This window comes from Melanerpes formicivorus, unplaced genomic scaffold, assembly GCF_026170545.1.
Source record: "Melanerpes formicivorus ecotype bairdi unplaced genomic scaffold, bMelFor1.0.p_v2 SCAF_30, whole genome shotgun sequence".
Taxonomy (NCBI): Eukaryota; Metazoa; Chordata; class Aves; order Piciformes; family Picidae; genus Melanerpes; species Melanerpes formicivorus.
The window spans coordinates 6,869,591-6,897,531 of record NW_027142382.1 but is presented as its reverse complement, the minus strand read 5'-3'; the positions used below and the strand labels follow the sequence as shown (position 1 = coordinate 6,897,531).

General features: G+C 45.7%; 1 protein-coding gene across 5 annotated transcripts in view; it reads left to right on the top strand.

Moving 5' to 3' along the window:
• The window catches only part of AGPAT3 (1-acylglycerol-3-phosphate O-acyltransferase 3), a 123,827-nt gene that overhangs the window by 61,321 nt on the left and 34,565 nt on the right, over positions 1-27,941 (top strand). The window contains exon 1 of one of the 5 annotated variants that reach the window (XM_068155164.1): positions 7,019-7,308. The exons of the other annotated variants lie outside the window; for them this stretch is intronic. The gene's annotated coding sequence lies outside the window, so the exon portion shown is untranslated. Of the gene's footprint in view, positions 1-7,018; positions 7,309-27,941 lie in introns of those variants that run through there. 5 annotated transcript variants of the gene reach the window in all.

The window sequence follows — 27,941 nt, the reverse complement described above, 5'->3', positions numbered from 1 at the left end:
TAATAGGATATTCGAGTCACCTCCCTCTGAAAACATTGTGTTAAGAGACTGCTTTTAGAGGAAGCTGAACAAATGAAACTGAATCATGACAATGCTAACCAGTCCTGGATTTCTCATCTTCTTTGGCAGCATCTTTCAAAGACTTTGTGTTACCACAGAAAGCTCCCCTGCTCTGCAGAATTTGTAATGGCTTGAAAGAAATATGTAGGCTACAAAAGGTCTATTTAGCAATAGGACACCAGGCTACCAGGAGACAGAAGATCTTAAGAAATGGGGAGAAACATAGGTGTTTCTTTGCAGGTCTTTCTGTCATGTGGATTTCAAGATAGGTGGGCTGTTTTCAGAGTGACTGCTATTCAATTTCTCAGCTGAATGGTCAACAAGAGCCAGGACTTCAATATACAAGCATAGACTTGTTAAGGTTAGAAGGTACATCAAGGATCATCTAGTTCCCACCCCCCTGCAGTGGGCAGGGACACTTCACACTAGGTCAGGTTGCACTAGATCAGACTCACCACTCCTAAGTGTTTTGGGGTTTTTTGTTTGTTTGTTTTTCAATGGGTGAGATGCTGTATGTGTGAAATGTTGTGGTTGTCATTGATAAAGGTTTCACCATGTGCTGAAGTGCACATTCGTGTGCATGCAGTTCAGCTTTGCATTCAAAATGTGGTCATCCAACTTGTGTAGGAGAGATTGTTTTTCTTCTTTTTGTGGTGGTTTGGTGGGGGGGGTTGTTTGGTTTGTTTGTTTTTTGTTGTTGTTGGGTTGATTGGTTCAGTTTGGTTTTTTCCCTTTTTGTTTGGGAGAAGAGGTGCCATTTACACTGAAAAGCTCCTGTAGTGTATGGTTCCTGCCAGTATTGGTGCTCAGGTCAGAAGGGACTGGTGTAATCTTGTCTAAAAATGCCGAACAAAAGTCTGTCTAGCTTGTATTTGGGTTTGCTATCAGTCTGCCTGTGAGCCTTTTCTATCTTCTTAGGAAGACACCTGCTTTTGTGTGTATGCAGAAAGAGATCTGAGCAGAGATAATCATGAATTCAGACAAGTAACAGCTCTGGGAAATATTTGTTAGTGAAATCATACAGAAGTATAGTCATTGTGTTTGGGGAGGTAGGTGCTGCTATCTGCAGCTGAGGTGACAGAGAGAATAAAAGCTGAATCCCATACGAGGAAGAAGAGGGGTGATGTAGGCCCTGTGTTGCTCTACCTTTGTGGCTTTTTAAACACTCTTTGGGTGGTGAATATGCAAACTACTTGCAGCACTCCATGAAGCAGCATTGCACTGAATATCCTTTCTCCTTCTGGCCTGCAGGATCAAGCCTCCCTGGTGCAATCTAGGTTATCAATTCAGCTCACATGAACTGATGAAGGGATTGTTTGGCTTGTGTACCTGTTGTTTTCCAAGCCATGTTTTTAACCTATTATTCCTTCCTGACTGCAAAACAATGAGGTTTTCTCTGAAGCTGCCTTGGTGACAGTCAGCCACCCAGCAGAACACCTACAGCTTCCGCTTTCCTTATTTTTACTTCTCTCCCTGTCTCCCATGTGATGGAAATCTTCCAAACCTAGATACTTCAGAATGGTGACTTTTGTCTTCACTCCTCCTCCACACAGCCCCCACCTCCCTCCTGAGTCAAACCTTGGAAAATTTGCTGGTGGAAGCATAGACTTCCTATTAAAAAATGTCTAGAAAAGGTATCCTTTGTCCATGTCGCAAATGTCAGTCTGGTGACAGTAGGCTGGTTGGTCTTTCTCATTTGTCACAGGTCCATCATGGGGATTGTAAAGTTACAAATGAGTGGCATACGTTCTGCTGTCTTTTTAAAACAGCCTTTCTCATTGCTGGACAGCTGTGAGCAGTTAGCAGTTTGGAGGCACGTTTGTAGAGTGAAATAGCACAAATACTGTTCTGATGAATCTTTGGATTTAGTATAGCAGAGCACTTCTAAGGGGAAAACTTTCCTGCTGTCTTCATGTTTTGCAGCTGCGATTCTTACAGCATGTGGCTAGTTCTGGTGTCACGCGAGGCCTTGACTTTGTGTTATTCAGTTACATAATAATATGACAATAATAAAAGCAGCTTTTTCTTATCCTGGTAATTCAGATGGCGGTAGCAAACTGGAGCAGAAGCACAAGTGAAGCCAGTGTGCCAAGCCTTGTATCTCTTAGCCTCCTCTTGGGAGGAGGTAAGAGGGAGATGGTGGGTTTGCTACCGACAGCCCCAAGAGTCTGCCTGCCCCTACCGGTTCCTATGCAGGTAATGGCGCACAGTTTTGTATTGTGTTCATTGTGTTTGTATTGTACCAAGTACTGTGTTCAGTTCTGGGCCCCTCACTGCAGGAAGGACGTGGAGGTTCTGGAGCGTGTTCAGAGAAGGGCAACAAGGCTGGTGAAGGGTGTGGAGCACATGGCCTACAAGGAGTGTCTGAGGGAGCTGGGGTTGTTCAGTCTGGAGAAGAGGAGGCTGAGGGGAGGCTCTCTGCAGCTACCTGAAGGGAGGTTGGAGTGAGAAGGGGGCCAGCCTCTTCTCCTTGGTGGCATGTGGCAGAACAGTTTCAAGCTGTGCCAGGGAAGGTTTAGGCTGGATGTTAGGAAATACTTCTTCATTGAAAGGGTTCTCAAACATTGGAATAATCTGGTGGAGTCACAATCCCTGGAGGTCTGTAAGCAGTGTGTGGACCTGGCACTTAAGGACATGGTTTAGTGTTGACCCTTCAGTGCTGGGTCAAGTGTGGGACTGGATGATCTTTGAGGTCTCTTCCAACTGGATGTTTTCTGTGGTCCTGTGATATTGTGGGTGCAACCATAGAATAAAATGTATTGTTCCTCTTTTGCAGAAGGCAGTGGTTTAGACTCCAAACATAAAGCATCAGCAGTTCTCAAAAGACAGACTTGCAATTCTTCCTAATGAGTATGCCATACTTCAGAGAAAAGCTTTGAACTTGGGTAGGGGCTTGTAGGCATGCAGACGATGTTGGCTGAGGCTTCGTTTAGCAGCAGTTGGAAGCTTCTCCCTGTTCAGCCACAGCACATTTGCATGTTGACAGATATCTCCTGTTGGATCTCTTTGTTTCTTATGTTTGAGGGTTGATTGTTTTTTTGTGTTGGTTTTTTTTTTGCATAGTTTTCCATCCAGCAAACAAAGCTTGCTGTTCTTCTTATAACACTTATGTCAGGTGATTGCAGATGGGACATTTTTGTTTATCCTTTATTGTGCATCCTAAGCCAGGAAATTCTGCCACAAAGCATTTTCCAGATTCAGACAGTCTATTTAAGAAGGAGATGGGCCCCTAGGTTTTGCAGCTTGGTATGTAGATGCACTTACGCTCTTGAAATTTCTTTTGTAGTTTATTTTTATCTGAAGACAAAGGATGAATTCCCACTTGCCTTGAGATTCAACCACTTGGAGTAAAGAGGAACATTTTGTGTAGTCTTAGAGATGAGCAGACTCTACTCAGGTTTTTCTTAATCATCAGAGAGTAAGCTTGGCAACATTATATAATTAACATTGATTTATTTGATACAATACAAAAGGCCTATTACTCAATTTTGTACTAATAAGGCTTCTGTTAAAGAACTCCTTTTCTGCTTGTTATATAAGGCCTGGGTTTATAGAATCACTGAATATCAGCACTGTAATTTCAGAATTACTTTTGTGACAAAAGTAAGAAGTAAGCCTTGCTCCAAATAGGGGCAATTGTTGTAATATCCTTGGGGTTTTGTTTGGTTGTTTTTTTGGTGGTGGTTGTTTTTCTCTCCCCCCACCCCCCCAAGTGAAACCTCTTGATAACAGCTAGTTTGGTTTTGTTTTGTTACTTACAAAATCCTGAGGCTGTCCTCCAGCCAGTCATATTTCATTGCACATGTTTTCTATGATGAGTATTGTGCACTGGAAAAGTATTAACCAGTAGTCCTGAAAACTAGTCACTGGACTTCGCCTACAAAACATTGCAAGTGCCAGCGTTCAGGCTGTATGTGTGAACCCCTTCTGTCACCTGTGACACACATGTATGTTTGTCTCTGGGAGTTTGGAGCTTATTTTAATTTAATATAACTTTATTTTTTGTAAATGAGAACAGGAACAGTGTGACCATTCTCAAAATAAGACAGAGAAACAGAACAGATGAAAATTCCTTTGGAGCCCACAGAAACTAATTGTTCCTAAGCAAAGAATCTACTTGCAAACTATTTTCTTTCCTGTCCTGGTTTGAGCTAGAACAGAGCCAGTTCTCTAAGTAGCTGCACTTTGTGAAGTTCATAGCATATTTTTCAGACAGTGTCTGCTTCTAGAAGTGGTAACAAATGCTTGATGTTTATGCCTACTAGCAAGGGTTGGTATGCAAAAGTGCTCATGCTTACACTGGCTCACATAGAAACCAAGGTCACTGGTAAGTATCACAGTATCACTAAGGTTGGAAGAGACCTCGAGGATCATCGAGTCCAACCTGTCACCACAGACCTCATGACTAGACCATGGCACCAAGTGCCACGTCCAATCTCCTCTTGAACACCTCCAGGGATGGGGACTCCACCACCTCCCTGGGCAGCCCTTTCCAATGACCAATGACTCTCTTGGTGAAGAACTTTCTCCTCAATTCCAGCCTAAACTTCCCCTGGCACAGCTTGAGACTGTGTCCCCTTGTTCTGGTGCTGGTTGCCTGGAAGAAGAAACCAATCCCTTCCTGGCTACAACCACCCTTCAGGTAGTTGTAGAGGGCAATGAGGTCACCCCTGAGCCTCCTCTTCTCCAGGCTAAACAATTCCAGCTCCCTCAGCCTCTCCTCACAGGGCTGTGCTCAAGGCCTCTCCCCAGCCTTGTTGCCCTTCTCTGGACACGTTCAAGTGTTTCGATGTCCTTCTTAAACTGAGGGGCCCAGAACTGGACACAGGACTCAAGGTGCAGCCTAACCAATGCAGAGTACAGGGGCACAATGACTTCCCTGCTCCTGCTGGCCACACTATTCCCAATGCAGGCCAGGATGCCATCGGCCCTCTTGGCCACCTGGGCACACTGCTGGCCATGTTTAGGCAGCTGTCAATCAGCACCCCCAGGTCCCTCTCTGTTTGGGAGCTCTCCAGCCACTCTGACCCCAGCCTGTAGCTCTGCATGGGGTTGTGGCCAAAGTGCAGCACCTGGCACTTGGACTTGTTGAATACCATCCTGTTGGACTCTACCCATCTGTCCAGTCGGTCGAGGTCCCTCTGCAGAGCCTTTCCACCCTCTGACCTACATCTGCTCCTAACTTGTTTTACATACTGTGTTGGAGTGCCATAACTGAAAGGGTTGTAAGTAAAAAGGCTGCACATACTGGGAGGAGGGGACAGAAAAAGGTGACCCAGACCTGACTAACAAGGTATTCTATCCCATGTACTTCATACTCAGTATAAGACAAAAGGATCACAGGAGTCAGGCTCTCTATGTCCAGTGTCCAAGGAGAATTCTGTCCATTCTTCTGCCTTCAATCCCAATCTGTACATTCCTGAATCTTGTTCCCATCTCTCAGTGACACCAGTCAGGGGCTTGCTGTTTCATTGATTGTAAAAGCTTCCCATTTATTGGATCTGAAGTGTTTTTGTACTGTCTCTTTCCACATTATTTATGTTTCCCTAAAATCTTTGTGACTCCACTTGAAAGGCCAACCAAGGGTTTATGTAGACCTAGCAACATGCTGCAGCTTCCTGTAGTGCTGCTGCTCCTAAAGTTTGGTCAGAAATGGGAACATCTGGGGGCTGTAGCAATCATTGTGGTATTTAAGCTAGATTCTGTTTAGGGTTTTTCTTTTTCAGTTTCTTTCCGAGTCCTAACTCTTAATGGGTGAGAATCAGTCATACCAGTGAAAACTGTATCCCTGTGAATGGCTGTGTTGGTGTAATGGTAGATGAATATGAATCACACTGACTCTTGTATCCCTCAGTGGATGTGGTGACTCCAAGTCTATCTGGACTGTCCAGATTATGGTGCAGAGCAGCCAGACAGTGGCAATGTGTTTCTGTCAACCTGGGTAGGGCGTGACCTCTGTTGCCATGTTTCACTCCTCTCTGAGCTCTGTCCTTGTTTGGCATGTTCCTGCTGTGGCTCAGGCCTCCCAGAATCCCTGGAGCTGGGGAAAAAGAGAGAAATAGTATCATCTTTGGTTGAATAGAGCTCTCTCAGAATAGTAGGGGTTGGAAGGGATCTCTGAAGATCATCTAACCCAACCCACCTGCTAGAAAAGAATCACATAAAGTAAGTCAAGCAGGAATATGTCTAGGTGGGTTTTGAATGCTTCAGGGACAGAGACCAGATGACTTTGCTGGGCCCTCTGTTCTGGTGCTCTACCACCATCAAAGTGAAGAATTTTTTATTTATGTCTACATGGAACCTCCTGGGTTCCAGCTTGTGTCTGTTGTCCATTGTTCTGTCACTTCCAAGACTCACAGAGACAGGGTAAAGGTAATGGAGTCCCTAGTCCCACTCCAAGCAGAGCAGCTGGGGGCCTACTCCCCAGCTGGTTGCGGAGTCGCTTTCTTTGGTCCACAGAGTTCAAAGACATCCCTTCATCACACTGTGAGGCAAGTGGTCCTTCTGCCCTGCAAGGGCTGCTTTTGAGATGCAGACCAAATGCGTTCTCTGCCACAGTGTTCTCTCAAGCCTTCTGTTTGCTCTTCAGGGAGAAGAGACGGGGGGCAGGAGGTTCTTTTGTGTTAAAAATCTAGGGTTTTGTTTAAATATTTCATCAGCTCTTAAAAAGAAAACCAAAACCATGTCGAGCGGCGCTGTTGAACATCCGTCCCTCGCCACACGAGCCAACCCAGTTGATTGAAGCCTGGTAATTTGCTGTAAGAAGATTATTGGATTAGAGCAGAAGCTTGGTTTGTCAGCAACACCACCTGACAGTAATGTTTATTGGGAAGTAGTACCTATTTTAAATATTAGTCCACTTATGCCTCAATCATATTTTCATTCTTGAAGTAAAAGGGGCTTCTTCAGTTTGGTGTTTTACAGAACCACGTCACAGAGGGGACACCCAGCTGCTTTTCCTGCTACTGATCAGGCAGTTTTAGTAGCGGCAGTGCTTCCAGATTTACCTTGATGTGCTTTTGTCATCATAATCCCTCCTTCCTCCATGTCAGGACCGATTTGTTTTCCCAGCCAAGACTCTCATCGCCCATTTTTGCCGTTCCATTTCTCTTCCTCATTTTTTTTGGGGGGGAGGTTTATTAATCAATAACAGGTCGAGAAGATGTTGGTCAGCCAGTCGGGTATATGCTTGCTAGCTGGAGTCTGTGCTACGCTCATCGCACTGGCTTTAGCTTATTACTTATACTGGTAAGTTGGATTTTGTGCTGCAACTGTGGTGGTGCTTGCCCTTTAAAATGCTTTATTGAGGTGTGCTGGAGAGTGGTGGTGCTTGTGAGGTGCTCTCAAAGGCTGAGGTACTTTCTAATTTGTGGCTGGGGTGTACCTTCTCTGGTTTGTGCTGATGCCCTGTTTGTTTGTCATGGGACTCAGTTTTGCTGTCGTTAGAGGTTGTGTGTGTGTTTCTTCAGCTGAGAGCATCGTGGCTAAGGAAGCTGTAGTACGTGCTGGGTGAGGTGGTGATTGTGTCTTTCCAGTTTGTTGTGAGAACATGTCAAAACTTTTGCTTTTATTTCATGCTCTCAGTGATTGCATGGCGGTCCCTCCAGGCACGCAACTGGGGAATTAGGCTGCTCACAAGGCATTAGGGTGTTTGCAGGGCATCCATATCTTTAGTACTGCAAAAGAAATGTGTCAGGCAGGTGCAAATTAAGGGCTGTCGTAGTTTTTCCCTCACCAGGACTCAGCAGGTTGCTTCCCTTGGGGTCCAGGAGGGTACTGGCATGGGGCAGTGAGGCCAGCAGCCCAGGTGGGTTTTTCACCACGCTGAAGCAGCGTGTGGTGGAGGGCTTGCATGGGTTTGGAAAAGGTAGGAGCAATGCAGGGCTGCCCTAGATGTCTGGGCTGGCTTTGTTTCCAAACATCTCTAAACGTGTCCAGGACTTTCAGCCAAAAGAAATCTCGGAACTTCTTAGAGCTGCATCTGGAGCACATGGCAACTTTTACAAACCTGAGTACAATCTCTTGACTGGTTGTATTGGTAAAGTTCCACATCTCTTCAGCTGTAAAAGCCTGCTGGAGTTCTAATTAATATGGCTACGACCGGAAAACTTCCCAGCGGCTGTGAACAAGTCTCTGGCCAAATGGGTGGGTTCTTCTGGCTGTTTGTTTCATTAGGCAACAAAGAGACAAAGAAATTAAAATCTATGGGGTGCTGTTCTTAGCTTTGTTTGTGCCAAGTGTTTCCTCCAGGCGGTTCTCCCTGTACTGCTTACACGCTTGCAGTCATTCATGTTCGTATGCACACGGTTCTGATAATAATGCCTTTAACTGTAAAGCTTAATTGTGAGTGATTTTATGTATCTGCAGAGAGTTCAGTCATACACTGGCAGCTTGAATTAAAAATGTGTGATTGCTAGCCCCTTTAGTCCTCAAAATGTCCAAGCAAGTGGGACGTGTGGTAGGTATATACCTGAAGACAGTGTAGGTTTTAATTGGTTTTGCATGTCTTGCCTCAAAGTGCTCCTTGGGGTGAAGTATGTGTCTGAGATCAGTTATGCTTTTTCATTGACACAAATATGAGTTTGTGTGTATTATACGTGGGCATAACGTGTACATCTCCTGTGTAATTCTCTCTTTCCCCCTGTTTTGTTCACTCTTAAAATTCTTGACTGGAATCCAGGTCAGATTTGGTTTTCAGGAGAGATTACAATTCTGCACACAGCAGGAATTAACTGGTATTAGATCAGCTCATCTTCAACAACCTCAGTGTTCAGGAGAAAATTAATGACATCACCTCTCTGTTCATGAAAAGAAAGCTCCTTCAAACCTTTCTGATTAGATACGAATGAGACCTTGTGCAAGTACTTTGGAATGCTTTTTTGACTTTGGTTTGTGGTTTGGTGGTTTGGGGTTTTTTTGTTTGGTTTTTGTTTTGGTTTTTTTTCCCACCCTTGAATTTGTTAATGTCTGAAGAAAGCTGACTGGGATATATATTGTAGTCTATTAGTTTTTTAACAGAAGTCTGTTCCATAGGAACTAACTACAAAAACTCTTCCCCCCCCCTTTTTCAATGTGTTAGTTTGGCTGCTGCAATTACCTTAGAATATCTTCAGACAGAGCTGGGGTGATTAAGATCAGAGATTATCAGTTCAGCAGGGAATCAACTTTGCATATTGAGAGATTAACCTGTTTTTTTTTCCTCTAATTCCATCTGTGATCTTTGCTTCTCCTAGACTGGAGCACCCTTATTAGCTTGCTGCACAGGACATATTTTGGTCACCTTCTGGGCTAAATTTAGTTTGTACTTTCTAAGGAATTTGTCTAAGGAAGCAAAGGGTCTGTGTTCCTCTGGGATTTGTGTGGCACTCTGCAGGCCTGAGGCTGGCTGCTTTGCTGTATAGCTGATGCACGAACACCACCAAGCTCAGAGACCACCTAGGAAATGGTGCATCAAGAAAAAAGTCACTGTTCAGGAATGTGAAGGCTGGTGCTCAGACAGCCATGGAACTCGTGCAAGGGACCACCACAGTAACAGCCTTCTGAAATTACAGGCAGCTGTGTAGGAAAAATTCCAGAGGGCTCACGTGTCTAACCTTCTATGGCTCCACACATAGGCTTGTTCTCCTATCAGGTGTGAATGCCTCACAAGGTACACTGCAGGGATCCAGTGTGTATAAGGAGGTCACATAGTGAATAACTGAAGTCCACAGAAATTGTGAGAACATGAGACCTCACATTTTTTGAATCATTATTGCCTCAGGGAGTTTGTTTGGTTAAAGTCTCCCTGCAACATGAGACCCTAAAGCAATTGTCATTTTCCACCAATTAACAAATTTCTTAGCACATAATTAATAGACCTATCATCATAGTATCAGTCAGGGTTGGAAGGGACCACAAGGATCATCTAGTTCCAACCCCCCTGCCATGGGCAGGGACACCCCACACTACATCAGCCTGGCCAGAGCCTCATCCAGCCTGGACTTAAACACCTCCAGGGACGGGGCCTCAACCACCTCCCTGGACAACACATTCCAGGGCTTCACCACTCTCATGGGGAAGAATCTCCTCCTCACCTCCAGCCTGAATCTCCCCACCTCCAGCTTCATTCCATTCCCCCTGGTCCTATCACTACCTGAGATCCTGAGCAGTCCCTCCCCAGCCTTCCTGTAGGCCCCCTTCATGTGTGCTTGTCATCACTTCATACACAGGATAAACGCCTAAGACTCCTCTGCTCTATTTTTTGGTGGGTTTTAATTGAGTCATTCCAAGCTACAAATTGTTTGAAACAAATGACTTTTTTCTTTCTTTTTCCCATGTTGCCAAATCTGCCTTCTAAGTTTCAGCTCCTGGCCACCAAAGGAGCCCAGAATACTAACATGTGTTCAGTTTGGTTATTTGGTATGTTTTATTATGACTAAAGGTAACTTAACTCAGTGATCCTACCATGTTCCTAGCCCTTGCCTTGAAGCTTGAGCAAAGATGGATTGAAACACCTGAACTTGCCATGAGCAAAATAATTCAGACCACAAAGTTGTGACTGCTGTTGTATTTTATACTGCAATCATTTAGCTTTTTTGTTGAGGCAAATTGAGGGAGGGGAGGCCTATGCTACACTTGCATGTGTATTTAAGCAGCTTTAATGAGCTCTATAATTTCACTGCCCATTTATTTTGTTTGCTTATTGACTGTGATTGTGCTTTGCTGTCTCTCAGGTTTGGAGCACCTGATTTCTCATCATGTCTACTTCCATCCTCACTTGGGTTTTTTTACTAGCATTTCCCATCATTGTATATTGTCTGCTATTTTAGGCAGGGTAACCTGGAGGTTCCTAATTTGTACATGCTGGAGGGGTGCAGGTCATTACATGTACACAGTGAGGGCAGGTTGCTTCTGTGTCGGTGGGGAGCCCTCTGTCGCTGGCCCTGTGGATGGGTAAGCACTCCAGAAAGTAGTGCAATGTAAATGCTGAAGTGATCAAACATACCTGAGCTTTAAGCCCTGCTCTTATCAGGTTGCTTTGTGTTTTAATTCAGAGTAGGGCAGCAACAGACTGCATGGTGACTGCTTATTAAAATACTGGTTTTGGAGTAAGATTGATTTCTGAGGGAGATAAACCACCAAAAAAGTTAGTCACCAGGCTGTCTGTTAACGTTTCCTGCATCAGTTCCTGAGCCCTGAGGGGAGCACCACTCTGCTGACAGGCCCTGCTGTCCATGCTAGCTGAAGAGGAGAGGGCCCTCTCTTGAGTGGAGAGCACTTGGGGTGGATGTTTTAAAAACTATACGTCTCCTCTATATTTAGTTCGTTGCTAGCATAGCTAAATGCTACTCCGCTCCGCTGACGCTTTCCCAAGTGGCGTGGGAGAGCAGCACTATGCATTGGCTGGCATGTTCCCTGGCAGGCCCGGGGAGTGCAGCTGGCTGTGCCATCTTTTAAGGGAGGCTGAGGAAGGACAGGCCCTTGCAGTTCAGTTTGCAGAGTACATCTCTACATATAGACACAGAAGGCACGCCATGATCTGTTGCTATAGAACGCCTGTTATCTGTGGATAATGTGCCCATAATCTGCTTGAAATACCATCACGTTTGTCTAAAAGCCACTGTATGCTCTGCTGCTTTATTTAGGCAGCTTTAACTGAAGCACTGAGAAGATGTGTCCTACATTGACTGGGTATCTGTCTATGAGATAAGTGCCTAGAGATTAGAACTGCCAGTGTCTTACTAATACACTCATAGCACCCAGCCATGTGAATTTAGGAGTATGGAGTATTCAAGTAAATCACAAGTTTTCAGAGAAGCTGAAGCTTTAAGCTGTGTTCTCAATGTGGATTTCAGGGGGTTGTTTCTGTGCTGTGACTGCTGCTCATGGATCTGCAAACATGGAAATTTTGACTCTCTGAAAACTCCTTACCTAAAGAATTTCTTGACTGTGCCCAGTTGCACAAACCATGAGTTTATTCAGGCTAACATAGCATTGCTGTGTATTTAATTTGATGTGAAGAGGTGGAGCTTGACAGGTTTTTAACCTGCTTTGCTACAGAAATATAATTTATCATGGTTCAAATACATTTAACTGTGTCACTCTTCTCAGTCATCTCACTTGAACCCAACAACAGCTTTCCAGTTGCCCTTCACTGGTGTCAGTGAGGGTATCTCCAGCACAATTGTCATCCCACAGATTTTGTGTAGGTAGCTATGGAGAGGAGAAAGGGGCTGTTAAGAGCCTTACCTTAGGAAAATGCTACCATGTTAATTGAGTGTTCTTTGCTATGCATGTCTTTACATGGATGTGAGCTTGTAAAAGCAGCCATCAACACTAAAATACAAGTTTGCAGGGAAGCAGACTACATTCCTTTCTTCAGCAAGCTGCTTTCCAATGATGAATAGCTGGCAACTTGAGCTCTCTGCAACCAGAGCAAGTGTTACACAGGAACTAAATAGAGATTCCTATATAGAATCATAGAATGGTTTGGGTTGGAAGGAACCTCCAAGGTCATCTAGTCCAATTCTCCTGCAGTGAGCAGGGACATCCTCCACTAGATCAGGTTACCCAGAGTCTTCTCAAGCCTGACCTTGAATATCTCCAGGGATGGGGCCCCAGCAGCCTCACTAGGCAATCTGTTCCAGTATTACATATATTAGTTTGAGCTGGACCTTAGGAAAACATAAGATTTTAAAAACTGGAACTGGAAGAGCAGCTGTCACACTGCACAGACTGTCTTTTACTCTTGAACACAAACCCAAGTTGACCTCAGGAACGCAGTGATAGTTTATGCTGAAGTGGTTGCTCTGGCACAAACCTCTCTAGTCCAGAGAGATAAGCACCTGTTCTTGTTTCACTGGGGATGTGCAGCAATCAATTTCCTTAGGTACTGAGACCTCAGTGGTTCATTTGAATGCTCTTTGCAAACAAATTATGTCAGACTGTGATATGAAGGAAATGTGACTTAACACTGTGAAATTTGGAAGATACAATGAGGGAGACCCATCATCTTAATGCTACAGTGAGGAGACTAAGAGTAGTAGAACAGACGCTTTAACTAATACTTGCACCTGTCTGAAGAAGGATGAGCTTCCTCTAAACCAAATCTTACATTTGCAGTGCTGGTAGAAAGAAAAATGAATCTCTGGCTGTTAGCAGCTGACCACAATGACTTCCCTGCTCCTGCTGGCCACACTATTCCTAGGCCTATTTCTCCCTCTTGGCAGAGTTTGGGGTGGCATTTAACAAGTCCAAGTGCCAGGTGCTGCACTTTGGCCATGGCAACCCCATGCAGAGCTACAGGCTGGGGTCAGAGTGGCTGGAGAGCTCCCAAACAGAGAGGGACCTGGGGGTGCTGATTGACAGCTGCCTAAACATGAGCCAGCAGTGTGCCCAGGTGGCCAAGAAGGCCAATGGCATCCTGGCCTGCATTAGGAATAGTGTGGCCAGCAGGAGCAGGGAAGTCATTGTGCCCCTGTACTCTGCACTGGTTAGGCCACACCTTGAGTCCTGTGTCCAGTTCTGGGCCCCTCAGTTTAAGAAGGACATCGAAACACTTGAAGGTGTCCAGAGAAGGGCAACAAGGCTGGGGAGAGGCCTTGAGCACAGCCCTGTGAGGAGAGGCTGAGGGAGCTGGGATTGTTTAGCCCAGAGAAGAGGAGGCTCAGGGGTGACCTCATTGCCCTCTACAACTACCTGAAAGGTGGTTGTAGCCAGGAAGGGGTTGGTCTCATCTCCCAGGCAACCAGCACCAGAACAAGAGGACACAGTCTCAAGCTGTGCCAGGGGAAGTTTAGGCTGGAGGTGAGGAGAAAGTTCTTCAGTGAGAGAGTCATTGGTCATTGGAATGTGCTGCCCAGGGAGGTGGTGGAGTCCCCATCCCTGGAGGTGTTCAAGAGGAGATTGGACGTGGCACTTGGTGCCATGGTGTAGTCATGAGGTCTGTGTTGGTAGGTTGGACTCGATGATCCATGAGGTCTCTTCCAACCTTAGTGATACTGTGATACCTGATAGGGTATGTCTATACTGCAGCAGTGATGTGATTAGTTTTAAAGGAGGGGTGAAATGCTTGTAAGAGTAGCCATGGCAACATAAAGCTCACTGCAGACTGCAAAAACTACCTGGGAAGTGGAGTGAAAACTCAGGCTGTTTGGATTTAATTATTATTGCTCTAAGTGCATTGCCTGTCTTCCTGTAGAACTCACTTTGTAATATGTCAAGGAAGAAAGAGGTCTCAAAATGGTTTCCCATGGTCAAACAATGAAGTCCAGGCATTCTTTTCTTCCTATGAAAAGTGTAATTGCAGGCTTATAATTTTGCAAACATTCATTATTAAATGTATGTATGTATTTATTTGTGTGGGACCTCTAGAATGTTCCATGTGAGTTTGAGGAAGGTTGGATTGCTCAGGGCTTTGTCCAGTTGGGTTCTGAAAATGTCCAAGGATCACTTGTTCCAGTGCTGAACCAGCGTTTGCATGCACGTAATACAGCTAGCAGTAGTACAAATCAGAGTATCTTGTCATGTCTGGAAAGAGAGAAAGGAAGCCTCAGTGAGGAATGGGCATTACTGTTCATTCTTTTCAGAAGTTCTGGAAATGTGAAGGGGTGGTGTTAGTGATAACTTTGTGATCTTCCCAACATGTGTTTGGGCTCTTTGAGTGAGACTCTTGTGAGCTGTCACTAGGGGAACTTACTCCTGGCTCAGAACTTGGTCCCAGATTACAGAGAGTAATCTGTGAGGTCTGTCCTATCAACTCCCAAAGGGTTGACTGCAGGGTAGCTACAGTACTGTCTCTCTTGGTGCTGGCTGGTGTCAAATAGTACAGCCAGACAGGTGGTGCATGGGCAATGGAAGCTGTGTAAGTGGCTGGATTTTGTGATGTGATGTCTCAGATGACTTCATACATATGCAAAATTTCAGGAAATTAGACGCTTTCTTATTTAGCCTGTCCCCAGTGGTCAGTTTTTCCAGGGACTGATTCATGGGAGAGGCCAATTCACAATGCAAAGTAAACATCTCAATGTTGGTGGCTTTGAAACTGAAGTAAACCTGGGAGCAGCCTGTGGGCTTTCTTTGTTGATGTCTGTTCTTTGGAAAGGAGAGAAACCATATACAGATGTCCATGGTTTGGCTTCAAATATGTGAAGAGCTGATCTCTTTCCTCCTGCACTAGGAATCTGCCAGGGAAATAGATGCTATCAGCAGGGGAGTGTGCTCTCCCCTACCTTGTCCTGTAGGCTGAAATCTATGTTCATTGGTGCCTGATCAAAGATTATTTCCCCTACATCACTGTTGTGCATGTGTTCTGTTCACTTTTGCCCAATCCAATTTATTTGTAAAGCTAGAAGCTGAAAGCAGAATTTTGATGTGTAGCAAATGTCATGAAGTGCTTGCAGAAACTGTCATTCAGGGAAAGATAAACTAACTGGTTCTGTAGATTGGAGGTAAGACGACAAAAATAATGTCACTGTGTAGATAATAGAATCCTAGAATGATCTGGGGACATCCTCAACTAGATCAGGTTGCCCAGAGCCTTGTCAAATCTCATCCTGAATATCTCCAGGGATGGGACCCCAACCACCTCCCTGGGCAACCAGTTCCAGTGTTGCACTACCTGATGGTAAAGAATCTCTTCCTATCATCCAATCTAAACCTATTCTTCTCTAATTTTAAATCATTGCCTCTCATCCTATCACCGCAGGCCTTTGTAAACAGTCTCCCCGAAGCCTTCATTTCTCCAGACTGAACAACTCCCTCAGCCTGCCTTTGGTATCAAGTAGGCTTTAACACAGGGGAGAAGGAGAAAGCAAACTGGAAATAATACTATGAAATGAAATGTCAGAAAATGTTGTTTAAATATAATAGCCTTTGGTCAAATTTTTGGTGATGGAAAATGCAGCTGAGGAAGTGGGTTGTAATGACAGAAAATGGATTTGGAACATGGGTTCTTATGAAATTACTGTTAAAATAAAACCTGCAAAGAATTAGGGTACTATTCTGTATCTTGTGTTCAGAAATAGCCTGGAATGCAATTCACTGAATAGACCATCTTTCTACCATCTTCTACAAATGGGACACATATTGTCATGGCAAGGGGAGAATTAAAACCTTTGTTGTTCTCAAGAGATCAATAACTGAAGCTATGCTTCTGAAAACAGACATTTCTGTGGAGGAGACAAGTTAGGGATGTTTCAGATTTACTGCCCTCTTGGTGTGTCTGAGAAATAACACACTAAGTATACTGGCATGGAGGTGGAGAAAGAAGGATGGAAGAATTCAAATGTGCTGGTTGCAGGTCATGGTCTGGTGCTCATGTCTGCTCCCCTGTTCTCTGTTGCTGTGCTCCACCTTGTCTGAACTCTTAGCTATCTGCACTTCAAGACTGCTATCTTCCCCTTCCTCCTAGAGACCTCAGCACTTGTAAATCAGGTTGGAGCATCCTCCCTGTGCTTAGCTCCTTAGGGATGCAGGGAAGCTGCCATTTTGAGGGAGGTCTGTGTTCTTCCTGTGCACTTCTTGGACTGAGCTTACAGATGACCTCAGTAGTGGCAGTCCCATGTGTCAGATTTTCTGGTTTGCAGTTGCATGGCTCATTTTGGAAAATGTCTCTCTGCAGAGGAATGACTCGAAGGTACAGATGGGAGCTGTGTGCTTTCTGTCACTGAGGAAACCAGCCACTGATCTGGAAACAGGCAAGGGTTTTTGAATGACGACTTTGTACAATATTTAGCTTGTACTTCCTCAGACCCTTTGCTGTTCTCTGGAGGGTGCTGAATTACTGGTGTTTCAAAATAGATTTGGGCTTATATTTTAAAGTCACTTACTGTGGCTTTGTTACCTGCCACTTCTGCTAGCTACTAGCTGCCTGGCACTCTGTCCACTTGCTAGTAGGGAGCATTTCTCTCCAGTGAGAGCGGAGGCACTCACAAACTTTTAGCAAATTAGGAGTTGTTTGAATCACAGAATTGTCAAGGTTGGAAGGGACCTCAAGGATCATCCAGTTCCAACCCCCCTGCCATGGGCAGGGATACTTTCCACTAGATGAGGTTGCCCAGAGCCACATCCAGCCTGGCCTTAAAAACTTTCAGGAATGAGGCTTCCACCATCTCCCTGGGCAACCTGTTCCAGTGTCTCACCACCCTCATGGTGAAGAACTTCCTAATGTCTCATCTAAATCTACCCTCCTCTGGCTGCCCTCTGAATTGTGGCTTGGTTTCCTCTAGCTTTTTATTTGAGGTCAGAACAATGAAAGCTGTAAATATGAGCTAAAATATTGTGCACTGCAGTAGTCACAGGAAATCAGAGCAAGTGATTCAGCAATTCTTCTGTCAAATTGTAAGCTCCTCTATTGCGATATGCAAACACTAAAGGTTCTCACTTAAATAGCTGAATTTTGATAGATAATGTTTGGTTTTTTGAAACAAAAGGTTTTAAGCCTAATTGAATTTAAGAATCTGGGACCTAACGAGAGACTTCATTATCAGATAGAAAGCAGATGCTAATCTCAAGTTAGAAAGCAGGAGTCAAGTCTGGTCTTTAAATGTTTGTTAATGCATTCCATGCAGTGTTCACTTCATGTTTAAAAAGTGCTCCTCTCAGCATCTAGACATAAAGCTGACCAAATCCTTTTTTATGGTACAGTTGTAATTGTAGGAGCTTCAGATTTTTGCATTCACAAAAATGCATTTTCACCTGTGCAGGCAATCTGTCTGGTGTAATAACTTCAGAAATAATGAAAGGCTTTGGAGGGATATTGAATTACTCTGAAAATCCACTCTAAACTATTCTCACTAAAGAGAGTAGCCACAGCCAGCAGGTGTATGCTTCAAGAACAGAAGTCTACTATGTGGGGAAAAAATGAGATGTAAGTACCAGGGAAAGTCTGACTGCATTTAAAACTCAGAGATCTCCTTTTCTCCCACCTCTTTTTTTTTTAAATTCAGAGCTTGCAGGAGGCTCTTCCTTTTTCAACTCCCAGGTCAGGTTTTTAGCTTTGAATGAACTAGGTGAAATGAGGAAAATAGTCCCCCTACGCTTGCTAACTCTTCTGAAACAGAGGTAGTATCACAGTGTCAGTCAGGGTTGGAAGGGACCACAAGGATCATCTAGTTCCAACCCCCCTGCCATGGGCAGGGACACCCCACACTACATCAGGCTGCCCAGAGCCTCATCCACCCTGGGCTTAAACACCTCCAGGGACGGGGCCTCAACCACCTCCCTGGACAACCCATTCTAGGGCTTCACCACTCTCATGGGGAAGAACTTCCTCCTCACCTCCAGCCTGCATCTCCCCACCTCCAGCTTCATTCCATTCCCCCTAGTCCTATCACTACCTGATATCCTGAGAAGTTCCTCCCCAGCCTTCCTGTAGGCCCCCTTCAGACACTGAAAGGCCACAATTAGGTAAATAAGGTAAAAGGTCTTTCTTTGCAAGAGTAATTGAAAATGCCTCCATTTGAGGTGAGAATGTCAGTATCAGCATTTGCTCCAATGGAAAGCCTGAAAATCATAGAGCTACTTGATGTTGAATGGGGTTTCCTGATGGTTAAGTCTTAACATTGCTCTTAAAAATAATAAAAATGCCCTTTTTTCACTTGTCTTGAGAAGAATGCGCTGAGGCAGCTTACAGATTCAGCTCTTCCTGTGGTTAATTCCATGTTTGTAGTAGGTTATATAGTAAGTTTTGATATCAGTTGTGTTTCATTTTAAGCAATTGGAGCGTGTTTCAGTTTTGAATGTTTGGGCTTTGTTGTGGCTGTTGTGCTTGTGGTGTGCGGTTTTTGTTGTTGGTGGTTTGCTTGTCTTTCATTAAACTAGAAACCTGGGTAGTAAGTATTTCAGTCTCATACTTAATTCTGTTGTTGGTTTTGTCTACCTTCACATAAAGTGGAGGGAAGGTTTCTAAGGCTAGTCTGGGGCTGGGTTGGGTGCAAGGTGGGTTACTGAATGCTCCGAGGTGACCTCATTGTGGCCTTCCAGTATCTGAAGGGGCCCTACAGGAAGGCTGGGGAGGGACTGCTCAGGATCTCAGGTAGTGATAGGACTAGGGGGAATGGAATGAAGCTGGAGGTGGGGAGATTCAGGCTGGAGGTGAGGAGAAAGTTCTTCCCCATGAGAGTGGTGAAGCCCTGGAATGTGTTGTCCAGGGAGGTGGTTGGGGCCCTGTCCCTGGAGGTGTTTAAGCCCAGGCTGGACGAGGCTCTGGGCAGCCTGATGTAGTGTGGGGTGTCCCTGCTCATGGCAGGGGGGTTGGAACTAGATGATCCTTGTGGTCCCTTCCAACCCTGACTGATACAATGATACTGTGATGCTACTGTGCTTTGGTCTCTGCTCTCTCCAAGCTCTTTCTGGCCTGTGAGGACTGAGTGTACTCAAAATAGTCAGGGTGTTTGTGAAGCAGTAACAGTAACTGGCAGAGACAACAAAAGTAGGAGAAAGCAAAGATCTGTAAGAGAGTTTCTTCAGAGAATCTGTTCCAAGCCAGTTAAGAACTGGAGAGAATTAGTTTTGTCTGTCCTTTTTGAACAGACCACATATAAAATGCTCAATTTAACTTTCTTGCTACTCTGTATCACATAATCTATGCCTTAGCTCAAGAGCTGACATCAATTACTTCTGTGGGGAAAGAAGCGATTTGATATTCTTGCCACATTGCCTGGAAAAAAGGGAAGATTTGTGCTTCTGTCAAACTGTAAATGTGATCACAGGTTTGTGGAGTCACAGATACTGTCTAGCAACTGTGTAGCACCTTGAGTCCTGTGTCCAGTTCTGGGCCCCTCAGATAAGAAAGACATCGAGACACTTGAACGTGTCCAGAGAAGGGCAGCAAGGCTGGGGAGAGGCCTTGAGCACAGCCCTGTGAGGAGAGGCTGAGGGAGCTGGGATTGTTTAGCCTGGAGAAGAGGAGGCTCAGGGGTGACCTCATTGCTCTCTACAACTACCTGAAGGGTGTTTGTAGCCAGGAGGGAGTTGGTCTCTTCTCCCAGGCAACCAGCACCAGAACAAGGGGACACAGTCTCAAGCTGCACCAGGGGAGGTTTAGGCAGGAGGTGAGGAGAAAGTTCTTCACCGAGAGAGTCATTGGTCATTGGAATGTGCTGCCCAGGGAGGTGGTGGAGTCACCATCCCTGGAGGTGTTCAATAGGAGACTGGATGTGGCACTTGGTGCCATGGTCTAGTCATGAGGTCTGTGGTGACAGGTTGGACTCGATGACCTTTGAAGTCTCTTCCAACCTTAGTGATACTGTGATAATTTTATATATATACTAATTTAAGTTATTGTAATATATTTATTTTATATATATAATATTTTTATGTACATAAGCAAAATTATTTTCTACACCATGCCTATGCAGAATGTTGCCTAACTGTACTGATACCTGTGGGTAGCCAAGGAGCATTGTTTGGAGATATCAGTGCAGTGCTAACCCACCAACGCTACATGAACTCCAGAGTATCCACAGTATGAGCTACAAACTTGATTAAAACAGGTCATCCCTTCCACCCTTTCAGGGAGCGGCATGATGCTTCCTGCTCTCCTGTCGAGCTGTCTGGGGTCCTCTGTAATGGGAACACCAGATTTTTCCAGCCCTGGCCAAAGGACTGAGCATGTGTGTTTTCAGCCACTTAATCCTGCTGCTGCAGAGTGAAGAAGTATTTTATACCCGTTCTGTGAGACAGGGAGGTCTCTCAGCTCCTGTGGAGGCATGAGGAGGAGGGAGCGGTGGTTGGGGGGGCAGATCTCTATGGATCTTTGTTGCCCCACTCTGTCCCCTCCCCACTTTGTCCAGCTGAGGCCCAGAAACATTAAAATCACATCACTGTGGCACTACGTGCAAACTTGATAAGTCACAACTTAGATAACTTCACCTGGCAGCAGCAGTGAGCACGAGCCACACAAACAAGTGAGCAATCAACAAGTGAGTGCCTGTGAGGATGTGCTCTACATCTCCAGCACACTAAAGCTGTTATCATTGAGGAAAAGATTGCCCAAGCCTGCAGTGTAAGTTTGGAGCAAGTCAGGAGCGTGCAGACACTGCCATTATTGCAGGCTTCACAGAATTGCAGATGAGAGGAGTGGGAAGGGACCTCAAAAGATCATCTAGTCCAACCCCCCTGCCAGAGCAGAATCACCTATACCAAATCACACCAGAATGCATCGAGGTGTGTTTTGAATCCTTCCAGAGAGGGAGACTCCACAACACCCTGGGCAGCCTGTTCCAGTGTTCCTTCACCCGCTCAGTGAAAAGAATTTTCCTCGTGTTTATATGGAACTTTCTATGCCTCAACTTCCACCCATTGCCTCTTGTCCTGTCATTGGGCATCACCAAGCAGAGCCTGGCTCCATCCTCTTGGCACTCACCCTTTACATATTTATAAACATTAATGAAGTCACTCCTTAGTCTCCTCTTCTCCTAGCTAAAGAGACCCAGCTCCCTCAGCCTCTCCTCACAAGGAAAATCTTCCACTCCCTTCATCATCATTGTGGGTCTGCACTGGACTCTTTCAGGGAGTTCCCTAAGGTCCCTCTTAAACTGAGGGGCCCAAAACTGGACACTATTCAAGATACAGCCTCACCAGAGCAGAGTAGAGAGGGAGGAGAACCTCTCTTGACCTACTAACCATAGCCCTTCTAATACACCCCAGAATGGGACTGGCCTTCTTGGCTGCACGAGCACACTGCTGGTTCATGGTCAGCCTCCCATCCACTAGGACCCTCTGGTCCCTTTCCTCTTCCCTGCTCTTCAACAGGTCAGGCTTGTTGTGTGGTTTTTGTGTTTTGTAATGAGCATTCAAAACTGCTTAGATGTCTTGTGCTTGGTGGCAGTTTTGTTCACTGCAAGTGCAGTGGTGAAGCGATGTGTGAGCTCCTCTTGTGCTATGAGGTAAGCTCCATCTAGCTGTTAGCTCTCACAGGGATCTGTTCCCTTGCATATAGGGATAAAGAGATGCACAATATTTACTGAAGGTTCCACTGAGGTCTTTTCTTGGATGCCACTGCACCTGGCTGGGAAAGACAAAAGGGAACATTTAGCACCAAGAGCATCCCAGTAGTGCTAGGCAGGTATTGCATCCCAGTGTTGCCTGTCATCTGCCAGACTTGAAACTGACAGGGCACCCTGCTGTTGCACTCTGAGTGAAGCTGCAGAGGGCGGTTAAGCAGGACAGAAAAGGTTTGGCTCTTCTTTAGAGAGCTGGAGTGGATCTGTCAGACCTGCTGGAATGTGCCAGGTTGTCCAAGAGTTTGTTACAGCCTGCTTTTGCTCCCCAGACCCGTGCAAGCTGAAAACTTGCCAGCCTTTTTCAGAATGTGGTGTTGCTGTACCAGCTGAATACCAGCAGACGGGCAGGTGATGCCTGTAGTGCTCTGCGCAATGGTCCAATGGCGTGAATCCGCAGCGGCGTGTGGTAGGAATGTTGCTCAGGCCTAGGAATCCACTTGTGTGTGTAACACAAAGAGGAGTATAGCATGAGGGAAGGAATGGGGAACTAGCAAGGATTTGCATCCTACTCAGCCCTTGAAGGGGTATTACGTAAAATGGTAAAGAGGGGAGGATAGCTCTCTCCAAGCAAAAAAGTATAGGCTGGGGAGGTTTGAAAGCTCCCAGGAGAAGGAGCAAGACTGGCAGAATGTGACAGCCATTTCTGGGTGAGTCATGCTTAACTGTCTGTCTGGAGCCACAAGGAATTTTCAAAACTGGATAATTGTTCCTATTTATTTCTTAAATTATACGGAAGATGACAGTGTTCTAGCTCCTGTGTTTCACCATGAAATGGCTTGCTGTGGGCTGATATCTTCCCCTGCTTATTTTAAATTGCACTTTTGCTTATCTTTACCACCTCCATGTGAGAGCCAGGTCTATTCCTGCTGTGTCCAACGAGCTGGTGGGAGCATGGCTCCCCCTTGTCATGGGTCAGGAGCTCACATCTCTACGTGTGGCTGCAGCACAGAGGTTAAATTCTGTGGTCTGCAAAGGAAGCAAGCAGGCAGCCCTGTACAGCCCCCAGGAAGAGCAGTCAGCACTGGAGAGGGGTGTAGGAGGTTCCCTGAGCGCTTGGGTTACCTTTTAATGGGGAAACTGGTGCAATGACGTGCATGTTAACTTACAGTTTAACTCAGCTCCTCTGCAGTAACGCTTACTCAGGTGAGATTTCATTTTGGTTCAGAGGACTAGAAGTGAAAAACTCTTACTTTTTTTTTTCACCCCACCTGTTGTTTGTTTTTATTTTGATAGTAAGCAGGTCAAAGGAGAAGCTGAACTCAAGTATTTGCTGTTTGGTAAATCTTTATAAACAGTCATATTTAAGTTTAGGACAAGATTATTAATGCCAAGTTCTACAAGTGCTCCCTCAAGTTTAAGGCCAGGCTGGATGTGGCTCTGAGCAACCTGATAACATGTCCAGAGAAGGGCAACGAGGCTGGGGAGAGGCCTTGAGCACAGCCCTATGAGGAGAGGCTGAGGGAGCTGGGATTGTTTAGCCTGGAGAAGAGGAGGCTCAGTGGTGACCTCATTGCTCTCTACAACTACCTGAAAGGTGGTTGTAGCCAAGAAGGGGTTGGTCTCTTCTCCCAGCACCAGAACAAGGGGACACAGTCTGAAGCTGCACCAGGGGAAGTTTAGGCAGGAGGTGAGGAGAAAGTTCTTCACAGAGAGAGTCATTGGTCATTGGAATGTGCTGCCCAGGGAGGTGGTGGAGTGCCCATCCCTGGAGGTGTTCAAGAGGAGACTGGACGTGGCACTTGGTGCCATGGTCTAGTCATGAGGTCTGTGGTGACAGGTTGGACTCGATGATCCTCGAGGTCTCTTCCAACCTTAGTGATACTGTGATCTATTGTGAAGGATCCCTGCCCATGGCAGGGGGTTGGAACTAGATGATCCTTGAGGTCCCTTCCAACCCTAACAATTCTATGATTCTAAGTTTCTGTAAATGTGCATATGCCCGCAGAAGCCACTGTCCTAATTTTGAGCCATGAGCTGCCCAGGGTAAAAGGACAGAAAAGATATAGTACCCCTTTCCAGGGAACAGGAAATAAAAATGCTCTACATTGGACTGGAAGTTTCAATGGAAATTCTATTTACAAATATATATATACGAAAGGCAGTGAGGTAAAAGGGATACACCTGGGCCTGCCAAGCCAAAGCCTTCTAGAAACTTCCACCCCACTCGGCCTCAGCAGGCTGAAGAGCAGGACAAACTGCCTTACACAGCCCCGCCCCCCCCCCCCCCCCCCCCCCCCAAAACCCCAAAACCTCAGGTCTGCTGCAGGCTTCAACAGGCCCTGTGGCATAGCTGGAAATTCCCTGCCAGCCACGGCCAAGAGAAAACCATCTCCCCCACAAACCATGAGGTAACAGCACTTGTGTCCTGACCAGGGAGCAGAGAGAGCGACAGAACAAGAGGACACAGGCTCACGCTGTGCTCGGGGAGGTTTAAGCTACACGTTGGGAAGAAATTCTTCACTGAAAGAGAGATTGCCCGTTGGAGTGGGCTGCCCAGGGAGGTGGTGGAGTCACCATCACTGGAAGAGTTTAGAAAGAGACTGGATGAGGCACTTAGTGCCATGATTTAGTTGATGAGATGGTGTTGGGTGATAGGTTGGACTTAATCTCAAAGGTCTTTTCCAGCCTGGTGTATTCTGTATTCTATTTGGCTGTACAGTCCCTTAAATAGAGAAATACAGGAAAATGGAATAGAATAACAGATTACAATACCCTGGGATGAACTGCCCACCCCCCTGGGACTCTCTAGCCTCTGGAGGGCTTTTCTTTGCAGTTATACCAATTAACTATTGGTTTCCCGTAACCTACAATGCCCACCTATATCTATTTTGCAAGTTTGCTCACTTCTCATATTTCCTAACGTAAATTCAATATGCAATTAAGGTTTTGTAATTCTAGCTTTAGGAAGAGCTGAGTTTGTGTTGTTTATGCTGGAGCAGAAGTGCCAGACTACAGACCGAATGATGACAAATGGCCTGCTTGTGTACAGGGGAGAAACAGCATGGAAACACCTACAACCAGTTGTAAATGACATACTATAATTAGGAATTATACTAAGTTTACTGTACCATAAGGCAATGTTTGACTTCCTGAAATAATGCAAGTTACTATGCATGCATAACCAGGTTTTGAAGCAGTGGGACTCCTTCACTGGAAAGCTCAGCAGAGACTCCTCCTTGCAAGTCTGGCGAGGCTGTTCGACAGGAAAATATTTTGTCAGCCTAGTTCAGTGACATTCATCTGTGACACTGAAGTGGCCTGGGCAGGTTTTACCCAGTGAATTTCACAGTATCACTAAGGTTGGAAGAGACCTCGAGGATCATCGAGTCCAACCTGTCACCACAGACCTCATGAATAGACCATGGCACCAAGTGCCACGTCCAATCCCCTCTTGAACACCTCCAGGGATGGGGACTCCACCACCTCCCTGGGCAGACCATTCCAATGACCAATGACTCTCTCAGTGAAGAACTTTCTTCTCACCTCCAGCCTAAACTTGCCCTGGTGCAGCTTGAGACTCTGTCCTCTTGTTCTGGTGCTGGTTGCCTGGGAGAAGAGACCAACCCCTTCCTGGCTACAGCCACCCTTCAGGTAGTTGTAGAGGGCAATGAGGTCACCCCTGAGCCTCCTCTTCTCCAGGCTAAACAATCCCAGCTCCCTCAGCCTCTCCTCACAGGGCTGTGCTCAAGGCCTCTCCCCAGCCTTGTTGCCCTTCTCTGGACACATTCAAGTGTCTCAATGTCCTTCTTAAACTGAGGGGCCCAGAACTGGACACAGGACTCAAGGTGTGGCCTAACCAATGCAGAGTACAGGGGCACAATGACCTCCCTGCTCCTGCTGGCCACACTATTCCTAATGCAGGCCAGGATGCCATCGGTCCTCTTGGCCACCTGGGCACACTGCTGGCTCATGTTTAGGCAGCTGTCAATCAGCACCCCCAGGTCCCTCTCTGTTTGGCAGCTCTCAGCCACTCTGACCCCAGCCTGTAGCTCTGCATGGGGTCGCTGTGGCCAAAGTGCAGCACCTGGCACTTGGACTTGTTGAATGCCATCCTGTTGGACTCTGCCCATCTGTCCAGTTGGTCGAGGTCCCTCTGCAGAGCCCTTCCACCCTCTAACTGACCAACATCTTCTCCTAACTTGGTGTCATCTGCAAACTTGCTGATGTAAAACATTTGCTACAGAATCTCTTGAGTTTCCTTGTTAAGAACACAAAATCCTTATGAAAATACCTTTGTTTTTGTTGTTGTTAGAGATGTTTGCAGTGTGAGAGAGATTTCTCAGGCAGTTCTGCTCCTTTGTGTTGGTTGCCTTGCAGCCAGCAGATTTCCAAGCAAGTCAGGATTCATTTCGGTTAAGTGGAGGTTGAGGTAACTGAATGTGTATGCTGGGCTGAAATTGAATTTTTTTGTTATGGGCCAAGCAGAATAAAAAGAAATGGTTGAAATTAAATTTGGAAATCAGCCATTTTAATACTGCCTGTAATATTGTAGCAACAAGTTAGAAAAATGCCATTTCATCTCTAGCAGAGGCATAAGCACAGTGGTCTCTGCAGCTGGCAAGCAGGCTTAACTGTGTCAGTAACACTTCATTTAGGGCAGGGAAGAGGGAAAACTGCCCCTCAAGTGCAGTGATATCTACATATCAAGAGCTGTTTTATTCCCATCTGGTTACATAGAGATATTAAAATGCTTTTCTTTGCTGTATTTACTGATGCAGTATTCTGTCAACAAGATACAAATTAAACAACTGATCATCTTGTTGCTTGTTTTGGTTTTTTTCCAGAGCAACCCCTATCTTCCCATAGGAAGCTGCTCCACATTTTAAAAGCAGGAAGGAGCATTATGGCCGAAGTCCATAGGATGAGGACCTCTTGTAGGTGTTCTCTGTAGGGTGGGAGGGTGTTGCCATGACAGAAGATACTCTAAGCCCGTAAAGAGCTCCCAGCAGCGGGGTCATGCCTTAGCACAGCAGATGTAGAGTGAAGGGATGACTTCTGTGGTCACTCCTCAGTGGAGTTCACTGATTTGTGGAAATGATTCATGTAGGTGTTTTATTTTGTAGCCTACTCTCCCCTAACATTTGATTGATAAACTTACAGGCCTTTAATAATAAAGTGAAGATTCAGAGAGTGGAGGAGGCATGAATGGGAAATATTATTTCTTTTGATGTTGTGTGCTGCTCGTGTGGTTGTACTTGTTCTGAGTGACTATTACGTTGTGCCTGGACTTCACCTGTGGCAGAAGATGACTAAATAACTGCTTCAGGACCTCTCATTGTGTATGCCTATGAAATGATGATCAATGTTAGAGCAATGTGCACAGCTGTTTGGGGGGTTTGCCCTCTTTTTTAACCTTGAAGTATTAGCATCTCATTAAGATGATGAGTCAAGTAAACAGCTTTCTATTTGATGAAAATAGATTAATCCCATAAAAATAATCTCTATAGATAGTGAGCCAAACCTATTGACTCCCCTGGAAGTTTCTGTGATTTAAAAGACTTCAGATCAAGACTAAAATTATTAATATATTTCAGAGAGAGAGTGGTGATAATCTTCTACTCCTCACCTCTTCTAGAGACTAACTGTGGTGGTGTTTCAAAAGGGCAGGTCCTGCCTGACCAACCTGATCTCCTTCTACGATCAGGTGACTGCCTGGTGGATGTGGGGCAGGCTGTGGATGTGGTCTGCCTGGACCTCCGCAAGGCCTTTGACACTGTCCCCCACAGCAAACTCCTGGCCAAGCTGTCAGCCCCTGGCTTGGATGGGAGCACACTGCATTGGGTTAGGAACTGGCTGGAGGCTGAGCCCAGAGAGTGGTGGTGAATGGTGCCACAGCCAGCTGGCAGCCAGGCACCAGTGGTGTGCCCCAAGGATCAGTGCTGGGCTCCATCCTCT